The sequence below is a fragment of the Chrysoperla carnea genome, chromosome 4 (assembly GCF_905475395.1).
Source record: "Chrysoperla carnea chromosome 4, inChrCarn1.1, whole genome shotgun sequence".
Classification (NCBI taxonomy): Eukaryota; Metazoa; Arthropoda; class Insecta; order Neuroptera; family Chrysopidae; genus Chrysoperla; species Chrysoperla carnea.
In genome coordinates this window covers 14,223,062-14,230,123 of record NC_058340.1, presented here as the reverse complement: position 1 = coordinate 14,230,123, position 7,062 = coordinate 14,223,062, and the positions used below count along the sequence as shown (strand labels likewise).

The following is a 7,062-nucleotide window of genomic DNA, read 5'->3' as shown; positions in this document are numbered from 1 at the left end:
ATGCCAGATTATTAATGAAGTCGGTCATTAGTGTAGTTATTTTTCTATAATGTTGATAAATTTTAAGTAAGCTTTTTTATTTTGATTTTTATGAAAGCTTCTTTTTGAATTAGGTCATGTGTCACAAATCTATAAATTTAACACCGTAAAGAGTATGAAAATATTTATCCGCTTATAAAAGGCATTAATGATAATGCAAATACACGATTTAAAGATTTTCCTAAGAAAACGAGATTTTTTCGATCCTTGTCGAAAAACTAAAACACGTGAAATGGAAACATTAGTAATAGAAACGTAAGTTTTGAAACGGTACCAAATTGTGTCTCGAAATGACAATAAAAATTTCTCAAAAAAAAAGGAATCTTAAACCATATGTTCAAATAAAGCTTTTTTATCTTCTTTTAATTTAAGGAACTAATTATCGAAATTTGTCAGTATATTATTGATTCGCTCTGTATGTCTTTATTTTATTTCAAAAGCTTAGCTGTAAAAAAGATCGACATGAACATGGAATAAGTAAGTTTCAAAGTTTGAATTAAGTGAAACTATAAAAACTTTTTTGTAGATATTCTTAAAAAATTCCGTAGAGTGACAGAATTCACTGGACAATACATAGTAATACAAAATTAATATTTAAATCCTTTTTAAAACTAGACGAACATTTATGCCAAACATAATTTATTTTGTAAATTTAAATGGTTCAGTGCCAAGTTGTTATGATTTCATTCGGAATGTATGACGATATTAAATTTAATTCATTAATCTAAATTAAAATATTTTTATGTGTAAAATTAGAAAGTTTTTAGTAAATCAACTTGTTGAATAAAACTAAATGTTTTAACATCACCTTCGATAGCTCAGTTGGTAGAGCGGTGGACTGTAGTGGCATAAAACATTGATATCCATAGGTCGCTGGTTCAAATCCGGCTCGAAGGAATTTTTTTAATTAATAAAAACTATTTTTTTCAATGTTTATTAAAGTTTGTATCAGAAAGGTCCGAATCTTGGTATTTTTTTAAATTTTATTAATAATATACCGATATGATCCTAGTTTTTTCCGCTACGAGCAAATTATTTTTGAATTTTTTTTTTTTTAAATGGCACACATTTTTTTTTAAATGTAAAGCTAAGATTAACATGGAAGGCCGATAATACACGCTCTTCACAGTAAGAAATTTTTTGTGGATATCTTTATAACAGTATCGCTGTGATCGCTATACTCATTTGAGGGAATGACAACATTAGCAATAGTTAAAGCGGACAAGTTAATGTAGTATTGGTGTCAGACCAATACTAATTGGCGATACCCAGTATGAGTTTGACGCCCTATTCTACGCCACAATACTTCTGGTGGATAGCCAGAAGTTTTGTATCTGGTAGCCCTATTCAATACTTCAATAATGTAATATTACTTTTTTTAACATAGATACTATTGTATCTGTCTGAATACCATACCAGCATTGTAGTAAGCGCCATACATTCTTACCGTATTTATTAATTCTGGTGGATAGCCAGAGATGCCACAATACTTCTGGTGGATAGCCCTATTCAATACTTCAATACTGTAATATTACTTTCGTAACATAGATACTATTGTATCTGTCTGAATATCTAACCAGCATTGTAGTAAGCGCCATACATTCTTATCGTATTTATTAACGAAAAATTATCTTAATACAGTTGATGTGTAAAACTGTAAACCATAAGTATAGTATATAAAGTGTATAAAGAATTGTACTTATGTTTCGTAAGAAGTGAAAAATCGAATTTTCTATTTATTTATATATTTTCTACATTTTCTAGTGTATTCGCTCTTGAGACACATTTTTTTCTGTCTACAACTTGTATAATGTATATTCTTCAATCTCGATTATCTTCGAAAAAGACAGGTTTATAATAAATTTTCAGTGTTTTTACACGTATCGTCTGAGGCTTTCGAGAAGTTTGGTTTATTTATGACCATCAATTTTATTGTTTAATGCATCGATGACGACAAAAAATTAAAATTTTTTTCAATATAAGATGTATATAAAAATAAATAAAATATAAAACAGCATGTGATAATTTGTCATAAAGTTTGAGTCGATTTCCGCGCTATGTTGTTATATATTATATCATTTGACGATAAAATACATTTATAATAACAATTTTTGCGCAGTATATACAAGATTTTCATTTTTCATCTAAACATATATGAGTAATATACAAAGTGGTTCTTATATAGTGTACAAAATTTAAGATGAAGACTCCTCTCTAATTTTCCTTATTAGTTGAAATATCGATTAGAAATTTTGCACAGTCATACAGGGTGATGGGTCACGTTTTTTAAGATACTTAACCGAAGTCAAAACTTTAAACTCAGCCTACTATAAATTGACAACTAGGGCCTATTCTGAATTTTGTGCCTAACGTCAGTGATGGTTAGAGATATCGCAAAAAAACTATTAGAAAAAGTTGCTTAGAATATTTTTTATACCCATATACCGATTTTCATGACAAAATTCGCATTTTTAATTTTTTCATTATTTTGGTCCACACTTAAAATTATTACAAGTTTTTTGAAATGTTTGAATACATAACATTATTAAATTATCGATTTGTCCAGTTTTTACATTAATAAACTTGTAATAATTATGAGTGTGGACCAAATTATTGAAGAAATTAAAAATGTGAATTTTATCAAAATGTGAATTGTAGTAGGCTGAGTTCTGATTTCAGTTAAATTCTGATTTCAGTTAAGTTCTGATTTCAGTTAAGTATCTTAAAAATGTGACCCATAACCTGTATGACTGTACAAAATTTCAAATCGATATAAATAACGAAAATATGAAGGTGTCTTTATCTTAAATGTTACACACTGTATGTATACTGGGATGAATAGACACATACTACCCTCAATTAAAAATAATCCTCTAAACGTAATAATTTAATTTAATATTTTATGGAAATTAAACGTGGAATAATTTGCATTTTTCTAATGATTCGAATATAATATTATTCCAAATATAAATTTTTTGTAAAAAAGGTCCCCTTCACTGATAAAAAATAAAAAAATTTCTATGTTCGTACGGTTCTTCCATGCTACGTGTGTTAAAAATGTAATTTTTAATTGTCATTATCTCCTGTTAATTGTCTTCAAATTTTAACAGCGTATGCATTAGGTTTTTAATTACTTATATTCAAAGTATCAAAAATTTCTTAAGATTTTGTTTGTCTAAATTGCTTTTTTAGACATACGTCAGAATTTCGATACATTTTTGAACAAGTATCTGTTTGAAAATTATTACCATTTTTATGCACACGTTGTTTTTACACCACTTTGTATATTCTAAATTTTTATAAATATGTGTTTAATATGTCTTATGTGTGTGGGTTGTAAATTCTAAGTGAACTCGTCATATTTTGTAAAGTAATGACTCCTTTTACTTTGTTTGTGCCAATAACCAACCTACTAAACTTTAGGTCTTTATAGTTCATAATTTTTTCTATGATGCACTCAATTTATTTTTGATGCATCTATAAGGTGTCCCATTTTAATAACCTATACTGAATATTTATTCAAAATAGCTTTTTTGGAAAAAAAAATGACCCGAAAAAGGTTATTCTTATGTGAGAGAGCCATCTTACCAAAAGTTTGAATTTGATGTTGACTTTCACGATCGTTGATAATTTTACTCAAGTTTATAAAAGGTAAGGGATAAGAAAAATTTCCTCAAAGATGACGTCCACACAATTTTTTGACTTGTTAATAATTCCAAAAAAGATTCACCAGCCTTAGACCTATGTCTATACAAATTCAGTCAACTATATCAAAATAATTTTAAGTTTAAAATTAGAAAGTTATTTATACAACAACTTGTTGAATTAAAATGAACAAATCAGTAACACCTTCGATAGCTCAGTTGGTAGAGCGGTGGACTGTAGAGGCATATAATCATTGAAATCCATAGGTCGCTGGTTCAAATCCGGCTCGAAGGAATAATTTTATTTTAAGAAACTTATTTTCAAAAGAGAATTGACTTTTCTTTTTGAAGTATAATACATAATATTAAGTCTAGAAGAACAAAGTAAAACGATTATTAGCTTCTAATGTTGTTGATGAATTTTTTTTTTTAATTTGATATCTTGGATCAGCAAGCCTTGAGTTTTTGGATCACAAATCCTCTAGGGTATCCTCAAAAGACCCTACATATACATAGATACATTCATTTTTAATAGTGATTTGAAATTTTCTTAAGTAAAGAAGAAATGCCGTTATTATAAAAATATTTTAAAAACAAAATTATTCGTAAAATAAGCGTAAAAAACTATTTATAAATGTCAGAACACATGTGACGTATCAATTACTAGTTTGAAGTATAATGTTGCTCTTTTTAATTGCTGTAATTTTTCTTTTCTAGGTGAGTTCAATGGATATTAACATTTTAAAATTTCGGAATGAGGCAATGCCCCAGTGGTAAGAAATGAATTTTCAAGTATTGTGATTGTAAGAAGTATCCATAGCAATTTTTAAAATATTTTTTTAGTGAATTTTTTATTTTGTCAGGCAGACAGTTGCAATCTGCCTGCCCTTTGTTTGTACGTGGTATGTTGTCGGTGACTTTCTTTTGACATAAAGAAATGAAAGAAAAACATCTTCGAAATAAGAAACTCGAAACACAATCATTAAAAATCTCGATTGTCACAAAAATGATGGATAAAAGGAATCATAGAAATTTTAAACTAAGATAACAGTTTTACCAAAAATCATACTTCATTAAAGTTTTTGATTCATTTTGAAAAAGTTTTATCTGTCTTAAGAGAGAGAAGTATGCCTAATCTTTTTTTGCTTCAATTTCTGTTGGTTGTTTTGGTTTAATATTATCTAATTAACGATAAGAAATCAATTATTAAAACTATTTTTAAAACTTTCTTCAAAAGCTGAACAAAGTCCCGTCCGTACGTATTGAATGTGAATGCAAGAAGAAGAGGCATAAGTAGGTTAAACGGAAAATACGTTTCTACAAATTCGGTTCACGAACTGAATTTTATACCTTTTGAATTGCCATTAACATTCATTTTAAGCGTACAATAGTCATAATATTTTTATTAGTTTTGTTACATTCAAATCAATAAAATATATCCATTGAGTTATTGCAATTTCTGCTAATAATTTTTTGATGATTTTACAAAATAATAAAATAATTTTGCATTCTATTTCAAAATGTTTTTTTCAAGGTCTCTAAATATATTTTTTGATCTTAAAATAATTTTGTTATTTATGCGTATTGATGTAAAATTTTAAATAATTTTTTTACTTATATTTACGCTTAAATATATTTTTTTTTAAATTTTGTATTTTAATCAAATAAACCATGGGTTTGGAAAAATCAAATAATTGTTAAAAAGTGTTTCGATGTGATAAAAAATCACTCGCCATCAGGCGTGTTATATATAGGGCAACTTTTCTAATATTGTTCTTGTTCTCTTTCAAGCGGCTTGGAAAGTTTTCGATTGCCTCGAAGGCTTCAATTCGGCGTACACTCTTTTTTTTTGTTATTCTATAAGGAAGATAATTAAATAAGAAATGAAAGTAAGTTTTGTCAGAAATAGGATAAAAGAGGATGTCTGTTGCTTGACAAATTGAAAATTGCAGTAGATTGGAATGTTCTATTTGTCGGACAACAGACATTCTCGTTAATTCATGTCGGGCAAACCGATTATTGCATTTATAACTCAATTATCTCCCTGATGCATTAACCAAAAGGCACATAATCATCAAATTAAAGCTTGCGAAGGCGATCGAAAACTTTGGAAGCTTATTTGAATGATTACTATTCAACAATTATTCGTTAAAACTTTGTTTTATAAAATCACGCTGGCAAAAATTTTATACAGAATAATTTTAGTTTTTGAATGTTATCGGCATGTTTACGATAAATTAAATTCTCGACATTATTTCTTAAGTTGTTAGCATGTAAACAATGTGAATATTTTAAATAAAAATTTAATGTCCTTCAAATTTCATTTTCCAAAGACGACGGACGCTGCATAAACATTTCTAACAATTTATATTAAAAAGCGCACGTACACGTAATCATTGAAAGTAAAATTAATTGCTAAATAAATATTTAATAAAACTAAAATAAATGATCGTTAATAAATATACAATATTTTCGTTATTTTTTCATTGTTTTCAAGGCTGCTTTTTTTTTTAAACAATTCAATAATCTTTATAAAATCAATCTTTAATCATGTGTTGAATTTGAATACTAAGAAAGACTCTATCTAGTGATAATAAACCGAACTTTAGTTTGCAACGCCCATAAATACAGAATAGTTAACAGAAATGTTAACTATTCCAAAAAAATAAAAATTATAAAGCTTAAATGAATTAGGCATTTTTAGTCTTTATATTCAATGAAAAAATATCTGCGTGTTTAAAGTATGGTTCAAATTTTTTTTACTCGTGGCGGCGGCATCTTAGCGTTAAAATCGAATAAATGTACAACGATCCATATCACCTTGTAGTAGCGATCAAAATAAGTGCATAAGCCAAGCTTTTTTTTTACTGCAAAGTTACTGCATAAACAAATGAATTACAAAAAGATTTTAAATTCCTTTTTTTAAAAGCAACAAAAAATGTTTATTCATAAAAATGTATATACAGTGTGTTTATTTCAAAAGTATTCACCCTTATTATAGTTTTCAAGAGAATTTTATTATTGCTAATTTTATGATATGTTGTTCTTCTTGCTCTTTAGGATAGAGCGTGGGCCATCTGGCTGGCGGTAGTGGTTGCGTTTAGTACTGCGCAGTCTAAATGTACAGCTAATAATCGTAAAATGTACAGGTAATAATCCTTTTAAAAGTGTTTTAGTATGTCTGTAATTTTAATATTATGTTATTTAAGTATACAAAAACCTAAAATTAATTTGCCAGACGTTAATTCGGTTGCTAAACCTTGAATAAAAGCGAAAAAGTTGAAAAATATTGCAATGCCAATGACATTAGTATTATATATATCTTATGTTATTACAACCTCTATGCTCAGCTTGATAACTCTTTACGCTTTTGAGTTAT

At 27.5% G+C, this 7,062-nt stretch overlaps 2 non-coding genes across 2 annotated transcripts; both read left to right on the top strand.

Moving 5' to 3' along the window:
- Positions 1–846: 846 nt before the first annotated feature.
- Trnay-gua lies at positions 847–936 on the top strand. Its single transcript is given in 2 exon segments — positions 847–883; positions 901–936. It is a non-coding gene; the product is annotated as a tRNA-Tyr (tRNA).
- Positions 937–3,887: 2,951 nt separating this feature from the next.
- Positions 3,888–3,978, top strand: Trnay-gua. Its single transcript is given in 2 exon segments — positions 3,888–3,924; positions 3,943–3,978. It is a non-coding gene; the product is annotated as a tRNA-Tyr (tRNA).
- Positions 3,979–7,062: the final 3,084 nt, after the last annotated feature.